Here is a 14,035-nt window from a genome sequence, read left to right as displayed (position 1 = left end):
GGGTCAGAGGAATGTTGTTACCTGTTCAGTTTGCCCGGGAGAAACGGGACCAGAGGGCTGTTGTACCACTTCTGAAAGTGGTCAGTCTGTAGGATTAGAGAGGAAATCAGAGAGGGATGGGGTGGAAGAAGAACTGAGGGCGCGTGTGTGAGGTGGAGAAAGAGACATCGGAGACTAGACCCAGCTGAGCAGCCCAACAAGACTCCCCAGCCAACTACTTTTGTTGTGACAAACATGCACCAGAATCCAATCTTCCTTTCCCAGAATTTCACCCTAGCCCATCCTTCTACCATCTGCAAAACATTGATAATTGACATTGTTGATTATGTCCAAGACTCAAAAATAAGTTAGGTTCAATAAAACATCAGTTTTACATATGTTCATCTGCTTTCTAATTTATTGAGACCAGGACCTAGTGCAGGGCAGCCAAGTGAATGTCATGGGCATTTCCATCAGGCAAGCGTGTGCCCCATAGCCATCCCAGTGGCCAAAGGGTTTGCTAACTCATTTTTAAAGTATAACCACAAACCAGCACCCTGCATAAAGTGAACTGTTCTGTGTGTAAATCAGTGCCTCCCCCCTTGTCCTCCTTTCCTTAATTAAGATAGAATTCTAATTTATTTCTCTATCCTTTTGTGGGTAAACTAATTTTTTCTTGTTAGAAAAGAAAACATACTGGTTTCAGAATGCAATTCAGCCAGTCTGCTTCTCTGTGCATCCCACCCTCCCCCTCGCAGCTGTCAGTCACGGCCTCCGGAAACACTCACAGCAGAAAGCCCGCCCCAGACTTCCAGGCCACCCCCGTGAAGCATGGGTCCTTCAAGGAGGTGGAGCTTTCAGATCACAGAGGGAAATACGTGATCCTCTTTTTTCTACCCGTTGTACTTCACTTTTACGTGCCCCACAGAGATCGTCGTTTTCAGCAAGCATGCCGAGGACTTCCACAAGTTGGGCCTTTTACGTGCCCCACAGAGATCGTCGTTTTCAGCAAGCATGCCGAGGACTTCCACAAGTTGGGCCACGAGGTGCTGGGGGTCTCTGTAGGCTCGCAGCTCACCCACCTGGCTTGGATTAACACCCCCAGGAAGGAAGGAAGCTTGGGCCCTCTGAATATCCCCCTGCTGGCTCATGTAATGAGAAGCTTGTCCCATGATTGTGGCGTGCTGAAGAAAGATGAGGGGATTGCCTACAGGGGCCTCTGTCATCAATGGCAAGGGTGTCCTTTGCCAGATCACCGTCAATGATTTGCCCGAGGGGCACTCCATGGATGTGGCTCTCCTCTCCGGCTGGTCCAGGCCTTTCAGTGCACAGATGAGCATGCGGAATCTCATCAGATGATCTGTCCCGCTGGCCGGAAGCCAGGCAGTGACACGATCAAGCCCAGTGTGCATGACAGCAAGGAATACTTCTCCAAACACAACCAGGCTGACAAACAAGCACCAAGCTTGGGCTCTTGGCCCCCACCTGGGTGCAGCGTGCTGGCCCAGGAAAGGCCAGATCTGCCCCTTCATATTCCACAGTCTGTGACCCCAAATGGCTAGTCCTACGCCTTTTCATATTCCCAGCTGACTGGTGAATGGAGACCCATCCCTGGAGCCACCCAACCAGGCACAGGCCTAGAGGTGACCAATAAAGTATTAGGGACAGAGAAGAAAAGAAGGAAGGGAGGGAGGAGAGAGAGGGAGAGAGGGAGAGATGGAGAGAGGGAGAGAGAGAGAGAGAGAAAGAAAGAAAGAACTAATTTGCTGACTTGGAACCAGCCAAAGAACAGACCTGAATCTGCAAAGCGGAGTGGAAACTATGAAGTGAAGTTTGGCTGACCTCACATAGCAAGTTTGGCTGCAGTCCACTTAAACTGACAGCACGGTGATATCAGGGACTGTGCCCAAAGGGCACTGAGATGGCATCGGGCAGGATGGGGGTCTATTAACGAACAGCACTCAGTCCTTGCTCCCTCTGCCATCCTTTGCAAGGGGCTGCCTCTTGCCTGTCTTTGCAATTTGTCACGTTCCGGCTCCCACTCTGGTATCATCAGAGAGGTGCTCCTAGGTGGCGACATTTTTTATTTCTCTGCTCATTTGACAGTGGGCAGGGGTAAGGGTGATAAAGTCAAAGGAATTGCTACTAAAAAGTAATGTTCAAATGTTCCCAAGTGAGACCTGTGTGTAGTCAGAGGTGGGCTCACTTCCAAGACACATCTGTGAGGGTGGATGTTATTTTTCTTTTAATTTGAGGTTGTTTTGTCTGGCACTTCCAATCCTCCCAAGCCAGTAACTGTTTTCCTCACAAAGTGACCCAGTGCGTACAGTAGGGGTCCCGCGGAGGGAGAGCAGAGGTGAGGAGTCGAAGGCTTTCATGCACTGGTTGCATGTGCCGCACTCCCAATGCTTCAAATGCAGTGAAATGTGGCAGCAAGTCCTCGTCTCTCCCCCAGCAAATTCTCAGTTATCCTGAGCTCCTGGAGAAGCCAGAGGCCTCCCCATTTCTCCTTTTCTTTTATTCCTGCCCACCTTTAGCCACGTGTGGTGCCCAGTGGAACAAGTCACAACACACAGTAGGATGACTGGGAATAAGGGTGGATGTTACTTCCCACGCCCTAGTCATGGGTGTGATTTGGCACTAAACTGTCCCATATGTCATGGAAGGTGAGGTGCTTGGGGAGGCCTTGGGGCAATTCCTTGTAGAGGCCTGTTACCCATCCCCATCCCACTGAGACAACTGGAACAGAACCTCCCTTTACTCGTCAGCATGTTGGACAAGATAAATAAAAGCCAAGTGACAGCCCTGGCTAGTGTGGCTCAGTGGAATGAGCACCCGCCTGCAAACCCAAAGTTCACCAGTTCGATTCCCAGTCAGGGTACGTGGCCCTGGGTTGTGGGCCAGGTCCCCAGTTGGGGGTGTGTGAAAGAAGCAACCTATCCGAGTGTCTCTCAACATCAGTGTTTCCCTTCCTCCCTCCCTTCTCTGCTCTCTAAAAAAAATAAACAAAATCTTTTTAAAAAACCAACATGGCTTGCAAGCATGTTGCCATGTGTTGATGGTGTCTCGGGGGTGCAGATTTGGTCACAGGATCCCCCCATTCACCATCAGAACTGGGAGGAGTGCTGGGCGCAGGCCAGCCCCACCAGAACAGAGAGTGGTCTCCTAGGGCGCTGAGATCTGGCTGGGCCTTTCAGACAAGAAGCGCAGTCTTTAACATAGGAAACACAGGAAACACTGAAAATGCCAAAAGGAGAAGAATTTTTGTGCAAAAATGAACCTGTCGGGACGTGGCAGGTCTGCATGCAGGAGCTCCAGAGGTCTTCAACCTCACCTCTGTGCTTATTGAAATCCCAGTGTTTTCTCCCTCCAAACTCCAGATGAAGCTAGCGATGGATGTACTGCCCTTCCTGAACAGAGTTCTATGGTCTGCCTTCCCACCACTGACCAGCAGAGGCTGGGAGACCACTCTTTCAGTCTGTGGAGCTTACTAAGTTCAGACCACAGTTCTGTCTCAGCCTGTGTGTGTGTGTGTGTGTGTGTGTGTGTGTGTGTGTGTGTGTGTGTGTGTTGGCGGGGCGGGGGGGGTGCGGCTCAGCACCACGCAGAGCTCATGCTGGCCTCCCGCGTGTGCTCCCTGCGGGCCCAGCTCACCGTCAGTGCATCTCCTGGAGTCTCTGCCACCTTCCCTGCCCTTTGGCTGGAAGCTCCAGTTCCTCTCAGAATCTCATATTCCACTTCCCCCACACTCTGTGTGGAAGCTTCATATAACTGGGTGGTTTGGGGGGCAAACTGGCAAGGGAAAAAATAAGCAGGATTTTCCCAAAATTGTGGAGTACAGAGGCCCATTTTCCCGGGTTCTTGTCAGAGACATGTTTTTCTCGCCGTTTTTGGAACTTAATCCCCGGCCATGGCTGCAGCTTCAGGGTGGGAGCAGGGCCAGGACAGAAGAGGGAAGGGTCCCCTGCAGTCCCCGACTCTGGCTCCAACAGGACCCTTGTCCAGTCCTCTCTGTGTCATTCCCCTCCTGCTTCTGGAGCAGTGCTGAGACACACCACCTTGAGGACAGAGCCGATATCAAGGCAGGAAAACCAAGCAGTTTGCCACTGTGCTGGTCATTTGTCCAGTGCTGACATCTGTCCCCAGTCTGCTCACTGGCAGATTCTTCCAGAATCTGCAGATACCGACTTTTCTAATCTGTCCTGAGCTGGTGGTTGTCATCAGTAGGGGGACAACTGGCCAGGGACCTGCTCCATCCTGGTGTCTCCAGAACGGTGTGTTCTCATTCTCTCTCTCTCTCTCTCTCTCTTTTTAAGAAAAAGAAAGGAAAGGAAGAAAGTGTATCTAAACAGCAAGGAGACTTTCTTTAGAAATAAGTAGACAGAAATAAGTGTTTTCTTTACCCACAGTCCTTTGAAGTGCTATGCTCATTGGTATGAGGTACTTTTGTTTTATTCTCCTGTCTAGATATTCTTCCCAAAGAAGGTGGATGGAGTTGGCGGCACAGATACAGGAGCAAGAAGGTGGCTGTGCTGTCCTGGGTTCCAAGATGCACGATGTCCGTGCTGTTCTGTGTTTCTGGGCCTCTCTTGCCGAGCAGTTAAGGTCTGGCCAGAGGCCAGATCGGCTGTGAGTGGCTCCTCCTGGGCCTTCCTGACATGGCCCGTCCACCTGTCCCACATGCCGTTGGTCTGTGCCCATTGCCAGCAGAATGTGCAGGTCAGCTGGCCTGCAGGGCACTTGGTGGAGCCACATGTCGGAGAAGCCCTCGGTCCCTGAGTCAGCGTGTGGAGACGATGAGCCACCTCAGCTCCCTGACCCACAGGATGGAACATAAGGAGCCAGCAGATTTCACTGGGTTCAGACAATGAAAAGTCCGTGTGGCAGCTTGACATTTCTACCCTAAATGGCAGAGTCTTTGATGGGTGATTAGAATTTCCCTGGTTTGGCCCTTGAGTTGGACTTCTGATGAGGCACTTTCTGTCTCTCATCTTCATTGAACTCTCGCTGAAAGGGGAGTGCTGATCTCACCCACCAGCATTACTTTTTCCTTCTCCCAGCCATGTTGAAAGGTGAAGTGGAGCTATCTCTGTCTGGAAGGAGAGAGCATGAAGACATGATATTAGTATTACCATGGTTCTGAGCACCTCTCTGCCGAGTACACAGAGAAAAATGATCAATCATCTCCTACCTTTGACAGAGCTTAAGTACATTTCCGCAGTCGTGATCTGCAGATAATTAAAAGGCACACATTTTGCCAACAGCTCTGCCTTCCTGCTAGTCACTGCACATCCTGGAGTAACATCACTCATGGTCACTGTGCCTGTGACAGCCACCAGGACCTGGCAAAGGCACCAAGAAGTGACTCTGCCCCATGGGCAGGACCCTGGCCCAGCATTCCAGGAACGGCACCCCAGGCCTGTCCAGTCACTTGTGGCTGGTTTAATGTGGTTCAATGAAGCGGGACGGTCCCCGTGGGGGCACTGCGCTGCCTATGTTATGACTCATGAGGCAGTTAAAATGTTTGGGATGGGAGCTCCTTGAAGAAGCCAATTGGGAAAGTGAGGGAGCCATTCACCTGAGGAATCACGTTAGGAGTGGCAGAGACAGGAAGCTTCATTAGAGGCGCGGGAGCCTCCATGGCGGGAGGAGGAAACTGAAGCCACAGAGGCTGGTGCCCTGGGTGGTGGCCCTTGGTCCCACCAACCCCCAGGACCCCTGGGCAGATCCCTGTGCCCAGCCCAGCCCCCAGCCAGACCCACTGGGCCAGAATCTCCGGAGCAAGACAAGGAAATCTGGGTCTCTCTGTTGCTTTTACCCCTTTTTTGAAATAACTGTGGACTCATACTGTCTGTAAGAGACAATGTGGAGAGGGCCCACATACTCTGCCCCAGTTTCCCCCAATAACATCTTCTAAAAGTCTCACCACCAGGGTTTCCACACCGACACAAACCATGATGTTGGGCTGTTTCCTGGTTCTCTCTGTGCCCATTGGTGCAGGGTCACATTTAGTTCTGTGCACTTTTATCACCGTGCAGTCCCAGTGGAGAACAAGTCCGCTGATTCCCCTCGCCCAGGACAGTGCCGGGCATGTGGTGGGGACTCCGGAGTCTGCTGAAGGAACCATTCAACTCCCCCGGGAGAGGGCTGTAGGACTCTGGTGCCAACTCAGAGAGGTGATAAGGAAGCACTCGTCAAACTATCTGAGACACTGCAGACATCAGCTCAGCCCCAGACCTCTGAGAGTGAGATGCCGTAAGCAGGGTAGAACGGGGTTGTTCTCCTCTGAGTGTGTCTGTGTGCAGAGTGTGCAACAGGTGCAGGTGTGTCTGTCACATCGCCCTGCAAAGGTGCTCAGATCACCCCCAGGTGTCCACCTACAGCTGCTTCTCTTGGTGAGCAGCTCTGAAGCATGGAATAGTCACCAGAAGCGTTGTCACAGTGAAGGGACGAGTTGCAGGCATCTAGGAGTTAGTCTCCAGCTGCCACCCTCTGGGACACGTGTCAGAAGCACATGCAACCACACCAGCATCATGTTGCTTTGTACAAAGGACTGAACAACAGGGCCCAAGGAGCCAGGGGTCTGATGCTGCGGAGCCCATGAACATTTGGGTGGGTGCACTGCCCCAGTTACACAGGAGCATGCCCCCCGGGGGCCGAGAAGAGACTTCCTGGGGGGAAGGTGCCCCCAGACTCAGCAGTGAGCTCGAGAGGGTGGGAAAGGAGGGGCAGGAAAGGCAGAGAAAGAAGGAAAAACAGCCTGCCACTCCAAAGAGAGACAAGAAGTTACAGAGCAAGTATGGGTCACTGGCCCGACAAGAGGCAGCGTGATGACTCACCCACGGCAGAGGAAACAGAGTGGGTCAGAGTGGGGTCCGCAGTGCACAGCGTCATGGTGCCGAGGGCGGGGGTTCTTCTCTCAACAGGGAAAGGCGATTAGAAACCACAGGGAAATGCTCCATAATACATGCACGGCCCAGTCCAGTCCAGAGAAAACAAGGGTTGGTTTGAGCACTGGGTCAAGTGTGAGGAAGAAAACTCCCCCAAATTTTGCACAAGGAACCTCTCCCCGAGGGCAGGAAGTCTGAGCCTGAGGCAGGGCAGAGGAATGGATGTGATGAGCTGTAGAAGGTTGGCCAGCCCGCCTGGGGACTTCTCACCTGGGGTGGGGGTTCTGACTGGGTGCTGCCCACCCAGCAGTGGACTCTGGGCAGGTCCTCCCAGCTGTGGCTGAAATGGGAGGATGGAGGACAGCCATGGTTGCTAGGGGTCAGGGTGGCAGAGCTTTGTCCCCGGGGTCCCAAGAGACTTCCCACACACCTGTTCACTTCACAAGCTGGTGCATAGACACGAATGACTGTGTTGGTACCGCTCCTCATTTGGGGCTTATCTGCCCCGGTGACCAGCTGTGCTAACTAATTCAGGTCAGGGGGCGATCAAGTTTCTAGACTACAGATGAAGCACAAGAGACTTAATTATGAGTAAAAACAGATGGTAAGTGTTGTCAACCTTAACAAGGCAAAGCGTCCATCAAGGGCAGAGGAGAGGATGAGGACAGGAGGGTGACCCTACAGCTGCCTTCAGTGCATGGCAGACATCAGGGCACGCCCTCCTCAGGGGAAAGAAAGCGCTAGGAGTCAAGGATTGCTGAAGGGGCAACTGTGAACACGGACTCTGATGTGACCGCGCTGGGAGCTGGGCCTCAGTGAGGGAGCCACGTCCAGGCCTGTCAGCTGGAAAAGCACTGAAGCTGGTCACAGACCTGGCTTCAGAGCCAGCTGAAGGGGTGCCCTGGAGAAGCTGGTGGGGAGGTGGGCTAGGGGCCATCACCTCCCTCCTCTCTCTCCCTCCCATCCCCTCCTCCATCACTTGCTCCCTCCATCTCCCTCTGTCTCTCCCTGTCTGATCAACCCTCTGCACTAGTTTATACACTAAACATATGTATTTATCACTTCCATTAAAATTTAAAGTATTTAAAGGTTTGCAAAGTAAGTAAACACTAGAAATTAGGTTGCTGAAGACAACAACAGCTTTTCTGAATACTTGATGGGCTCTTAATTATTAATATCCAACCTGCACATCATTTTTATCCATTTATGAAAGTCAGCCCCACGCTCCGTTCCTGGCCTTGGGACACCCTTGACATTAGTCATCGGGGGTAACTGTCTGACCTTGAAATACCCTAATCACGGTTTTCTGAGAAGAGTCCTGACTTAGAGAAAATGGGAAAAATGCATGCATGCCCTTTCCTATATCTTAAATCACCTGCCATCTATCTGTCCATCTGTGTGTCCATCCATTCAGCCAGGGGTAGAGATGCTGAGGGCTGGGCCTCACGCCATGTGGGGCACCGGTCAGCCGCAGCTCCTGGGTCTGCATGGGACAGGGGGAGACAGAAGGAAAAGCCTTCATCTGTGCACCAGGGTGAGAATGGGCTAGGCTCCCTGGTGATGGTGTACGTGAGCCTGGGCACTGAGCGATTCCCATATCTCCTGGTGGCTGACAGAGTGGCCCGGGACCAGGCCATGTGGCTGCAGAGAGTATCACTGCCTGTGCCCATGGAGATATATTAGAAAGATATTGCTGTGAGAGATATTCAAGATTTTATTGCCTATGTTTTCTTCTAGGATTTTTGTGGTTTTGAGTGTAATATTTAGGTCTTTTGTTTCTTTTGAGTTTATTCTGTGTATGGTGTAAGAAGGTGGTCTACTTTAATTTTTTTGCATGTATCTATCCAATTTTTCATTCCATTTGTGGAATAGACTGTCCTTACCCCCTTGTATGTTGTCCCCTTTGTCAAATATTGACTATAAAGGTGTGTGTTGATTTCTGGGTCTCTCTTCTGTTCCATTGATCTGTGTGCCTGTTTTTATTCCAGTACCATGCTGTTTTGATTACTATGACTTTGAAACATAGTTTGATATCAGGTAGTATGGTTCCTCCAATTTTCTTCTTTCTCAAGATTGCTGTGGCTATTTTGGGTCCTTTGTGTTTCCATATAAATTCTTGAAATATTTGTTCTAGTTTTGTAAAAGATGCATTGGTATCTTGATAGGAATTGCATTGAATCTATAGATAGCTTTGGATAGTATGTACATTTTTATGATGTTAATTCTTCCAATCCATGAATATGGTATGTGCTTTCACTTATTTATATCTTCTTCAGTTTCTTTCTTCGGTGTCTTATAATTTTGTGGGTACAAGTTTTTTACATCCTTTGTTAAATTTATTTTTAGGTATTTTGTATTTTTGATGCAATGGTAAATGAAATTGTTCTCTAAGTTTTTCTTCTGATAGTTCATTATTGGTGAATAAAAATTTAACTGATTTTTGGATATTTATAATGACTATATCCTGCTAGTTTACTTAATTCATTTATCAATTCCAGTAGCTTTTGGTGGAAATTTTAGTATTTTTTATATACAGTATCATGTCATCTGCAAATAATTGGTTTTACTTTTTCATTTTTTTAATTTTTTGGATGCTTCCTATTTCTTCTTATTGTCTGAGTGCTGTGGCTGGAACTTCCAGTACTATGTTGAATGGGAGTGGTGAAAGTGGGCATCCCTGTCTTGTTCCCGATCTTAAGGGAAACAGGTTTAGTTCCTGCCCATTAAGTATGATGTTGGCTGTGGGTTTGTCACATACAGTCTTTGTTATATTGAGGTATATTCCCTCTATTTCCATTTAATCAGGGGCTTTTATCATAAATGGGGCCGACCAAGATGGAGGCATAGGTGGAAATACTGTGCCTCCTCACAAAACCAAAATTAAGGACAACAAAGATTTAGAAACAAAAACACAACCAGAACAGACAAAAATTGAACTGTACGGAAGTCCAACAACCATTTAACCAGACCGGTAAGAGGGGCAGAGTCCGTGGCCAGTGAAGAGGGATTGTGGCAGGAAATGGCAGTGGCAGCCAGACCGGGAGCACAGGTGACACACATAAACTAGGCAAAAACCGGCAGCAAGACAGACCGCGCAACCCAGGGCCCCAGTGATGGGAAATAAGGCCTAAAAGCACTGATTGAAGGGGTGCCGGCTGGTGGGAGGCGGTGGAGGGGACTGAGATCTGAGAGAGTGTGGAACAGGCACCATTGCGCCCTCTCTGACCCCACATTACAACCCAGCAACTGCATTGACCTGCCCTGGCGAACACCTAAGGCTTCACCACTGGTACGTAACAGGCACAACCTGACCAAAAATGGCTCAATCAGAAGGACAGATCAAAGCCCCAGAGCCAATACTTCTAAGCAACAAAGAGATAGCCAACCTATCAGATGCACAGTTCAAAATACTGGTGATCAGGATGCTCACAGAACTGGTTGATTTTGGTAACAAATTTGGTGGAAAAATAAGGGCTACACTAAGTGAAATGAAGGAAAATACACAGGGAAACAATAGTGATGGAAAGAAAACTGGGACTCAGATCAATGGAGTGGACCAGAAGGAAGAAAGAAACAACCAAACAGAAAGGAATGAAGAAACACAAATTCAAAAAAAATGAAGAGAGGGGTTCCAGAAGGAGAAGAGAAAGAGCAACAAGTGGAAAACATAATTGAACAAATAATAAAGGAGAACTTCCCCAATCTGGCAAAGGAAATAGACTTCCAGGAAGTCCAGGAAGCTCAGAGAGTCCCAAAGAAGGTGGACCCAAGGAGGAACACACCAAGGCACAACATAATTACATTAGCCAAGATTAAAATGAAGGAGAGAATCCTAGCAGCAGCAAGAGATAAGGGGACAGTCACCTACAAAGGACTTCCCATCAGACTGTCAGCTGATTTCTCAAAAGAGATCTTACAGGCAAGAAGGGGCTGGAAGGAAGTATTCCAAGTCATAAAATCCAAGACCTACATCCAAGATTGCTCTATCCAGCAAAGCTTTTGTTTAGAATGGAAGGACAGATAAAGTGCTTCTCAGATAAGGTCAAGTTCAAGGAGTTCGTCATCACCAAGCCCTTATTATATGAAATGTTAAAGGGACTTATCTAAGAAAAAGAAGATAAAAAATATGAACAGTGAATGGACAGCAAACTCACAGTTATTAACAACCACACCTAAAACAAAAGCAAACTAAGAGGACAGCTAGATCGGGAGCAGAACCACAGAAATGGAGATCACATGGAGGGTTAGCAACAGGGGAGTGGGAGGAGGAGAGGTGGGGAGAAGGTACAGAGAATAAGTAGCATAGACAGTGGGGAGACAATAGGGGGAGGGCAAGAGTAGTGTGGGAAATGTAAAAGCTAAAGAACTTATGACACATGGACATGAACTAAAGGGGGGAATGTGGGTGGAAGGGGTGTGCAGGGTGGAGGGAAATGAGGGAGAGAGTGGGACAACTGTAATGGCATAATCAATAAAATGTAAAAAAAGAAAAAATGGGTGCTGAATTTTTTCAATTGCTTTTCTGCACATATTGATATGATCATGTGATTTTTATTCTTCACCATGTTTATGTGGTTAATCATATTTATTGATTTGTGGGTATTGTACCAACTTTGCATCCTCAGAATAAATCCTCAGAATCATTCTCCTTCATTTTAATCTTGGCTAATGTAATTATGTTGTGCCTTGGTGTGTTCCTCCTTGGGTCCACCTTCTTTGGGACTCTCTGAGCTTCCTGGACTTCCTGGAAGTCTATTTCCTTTGCCAGATTGGGGAAGTTCTCCTTTATTATTTGTTCAATTATGTTTTCCACTTGTTGCTCTTTCTCTTCTCCTTCTGGAACCCCTCTCTTCATTTTTTTTGAATTTGTGTTTCTTCATTCCTTTCTGTTTGGTTGTTTCTTTCTTCCTTCTGGTCCACTCCATTGATCTGAGTCCCAGTTTTCTTTCCAGCACTATTGTTTCCCTGTGTATTTTCCTTCATTTCACTTAGTGTAGCCCTTATTTTTCCACCAAATTTGTTACCAAAATCAACCAGTTCTGTGAGCATCCTGATCACCAGTATTTTGAACTGTGCATCTGATATGTTGGCTATCTCTTTGTTGCTTAGAAGTATTGGCTCTGGGGCTTTGATCTGTCCTTCTGATTGAGCCATTTTTGGTCAGGTTGTGCCTGTTACGTACCAGTGGTGAAGCCTTAGGTGTTCGCCAGGGCAGGTCAATGCAGTTGCTGGGTTGTGATGCTGTATGTGGGGATGGAGTTAGAAAGGGGACAATGGTGCTTGCTCCACTCCCTCTTGGATTTCAGTCTCTTCAGCCGCTTCCCACAAGCAAATTGGGCCCTTCTGGTGCTGGTTCCTGGGTGTGGGTTTGTGTACATTCTAGAACCCTGTGGGTCTCTCCAACAAACTCTCTTTTGAGGCTGGGAGTCTCTCCCGGCGCCTCAACACCCCCACACGTGTTTTCAATCAGTGCTTTTAGGCTTTATTTCCAGGCGCTGGGCCCTGGGTTGCGGGGTCTGTCTTACTGCCTGTTTTCACCTGGTTTATCTGCACATGAATGTGTGACTCCAGTCAGCCAGCAGCCTTTCGCACCTCGATGGGTTTGCTCGTAGCCCCCACGCCCCCTGGGCCCAGGGCCTGCCAGCTGCTGCATGCACACCCGGGTCACCAGCCACCACTTTCTCCCGCCTCAATCGCTCTCTGCTAGCTGCTGACTTCACCCCTCTTACCGGTCTGGATGAGTGGTTGTCAGACTTCTGTATAGTTCAATTTTGTCAGTTCTGGTTGTTTTTTTGTTTCTAAATTTTTGCTGTCTTTAATTTTGGTTGTCTGAGGAAGTATAGTGTGTCTACCTCTGCCTCCATCTTGGATGGAAGTCCTGAATCTTGTTTTCTTATCCATTCAGGTACCGTGTCTTTGACTGGAGCACTTAAGCCATTTACTTTTAAAGTGAATATTGTAAGGTATGTATTTATTGCTGTTTTATTCATCTCATTATGTTCCTCTGGGTTTTGTTTCTTCTTCTTAAAGAAAAACTTTTAACAGTTCTTATAATACGGGTTTTGTGTTAACCAACTCCTTCAGCTTTTTCTTGTCTAGAAAGCACTTTATTTCTTCAAATTTATTATTTTAAAATTTTTTATTGATTGATTTTAGAGAGAGAAATAGAAAGAAAGAGAGAAAAACATTGACTTGCTGTTTGACACATCTACATAATTACTGGTTGATTCTCGAATGTGCCCCTACTGGGAATTGAACCTGCAACCTCCGTGCACCAGGGCCATGCTGCAGGCACCTGAGCCATCCAGCTAGGTCTCCTTCAGATTGAAACGAGAGCCTTGTTGGGTAGAGTAGTTTTGGTTGTAGGCCCTTGCTTTTCATCACTTTGAATATTTTGTGCCAATTTCTTCTGACCTGAAATGTCTTTGTTGAGAAAGCAATTTACACTCTTCTGTGGGCTCCCTTCATTTTTAATCACCAGGTTAGAGAAGTTTTCAGTCATTATTTCTTTTAATTGGTTCTCGATACCTTACTGTCTCTCTTTTTTTCTAGTACCACTATGATGCAGATGTTGTTACACATCATGCTATCTCAAAGGTCTCTTAAACTATCCTAATTTTTAATTTTTTTCCTTCTGCTGCTGTCATTGGGTGTCTTTGCTACCTTGTCTTCCAAATCGCTGATTCAGTTCTCTGCTTCATCCAACCATCTGTTTACTTCTCCTAGTGTATTATTCATTTCAGATATTGTAGTCTTCATTTCTGACTGCTTCATTTTTTAAAATCCTCACCCGAGGACATGCCCATCAAGTTTAGAGAGAGGGTATGGGAGGGTGAGAAAGAGGAAGAGAAACCTTGGTGTGAGAGAGAAACATCGGTTGGTTGCCTCCCATATGCACCCTGGCCGTGGACGAAACCTGCAACCTAGGCCTGCACCCTGACCTGGAATGAACACCACGACCTCTTGGTTCAGAATGATGTTCCAGTCAATCAAGCCACACTGGCCAGGGCCTGACTGTTTTGTTCTTTTCTATTGCTTCTATGTCCTTTTTCATGCTTATTATCTCTTTAAGATCTCACTGATTTTACCCATTCTTCTCCTAAGTTCTTGAGCATCTTTATAACCAATCTTTATAACATTTATTTACTTTAAACTCTATATCCAAT

At 47.9% G+C, this 14,035-nt stretch overlaps 1 pseudogene; it reads left to right on the top strand.

Annotated features, from left to right (window-relative positions):
- The first annotated feature begins 686 nt into the window (after positions 1-686).
- Positions 687-1,659, top strand: LOC118992931 (peroxiredoxin-2-like; annotated as a pseudogene).
- The last annotated feature ends 12,376 nt before the right edge of the window (positions 1,660-14,035 follow it).

Source organism: Sturnira hondurensis, unplaced genomic scaffold (assembly GCF_014824575.4).
Source record: "Sturnira hondurensis isolate 20B ecotype Veracruz unplaced genomic scaffold, ASM1482457v3 Scaffold0008480, whole genome shotgun sequence".
Lineage (NCBI taxonomy): Eukaryota > Metazoa > Chordata > Mammalia > Chiroptera > Phyllostomidae > Sturnira > Sturnira hondurensis.
Note: the sequence above shows the minus strand (reverse complement) of the source record. Positions and strands in the feature narration are given on the sequence as shown.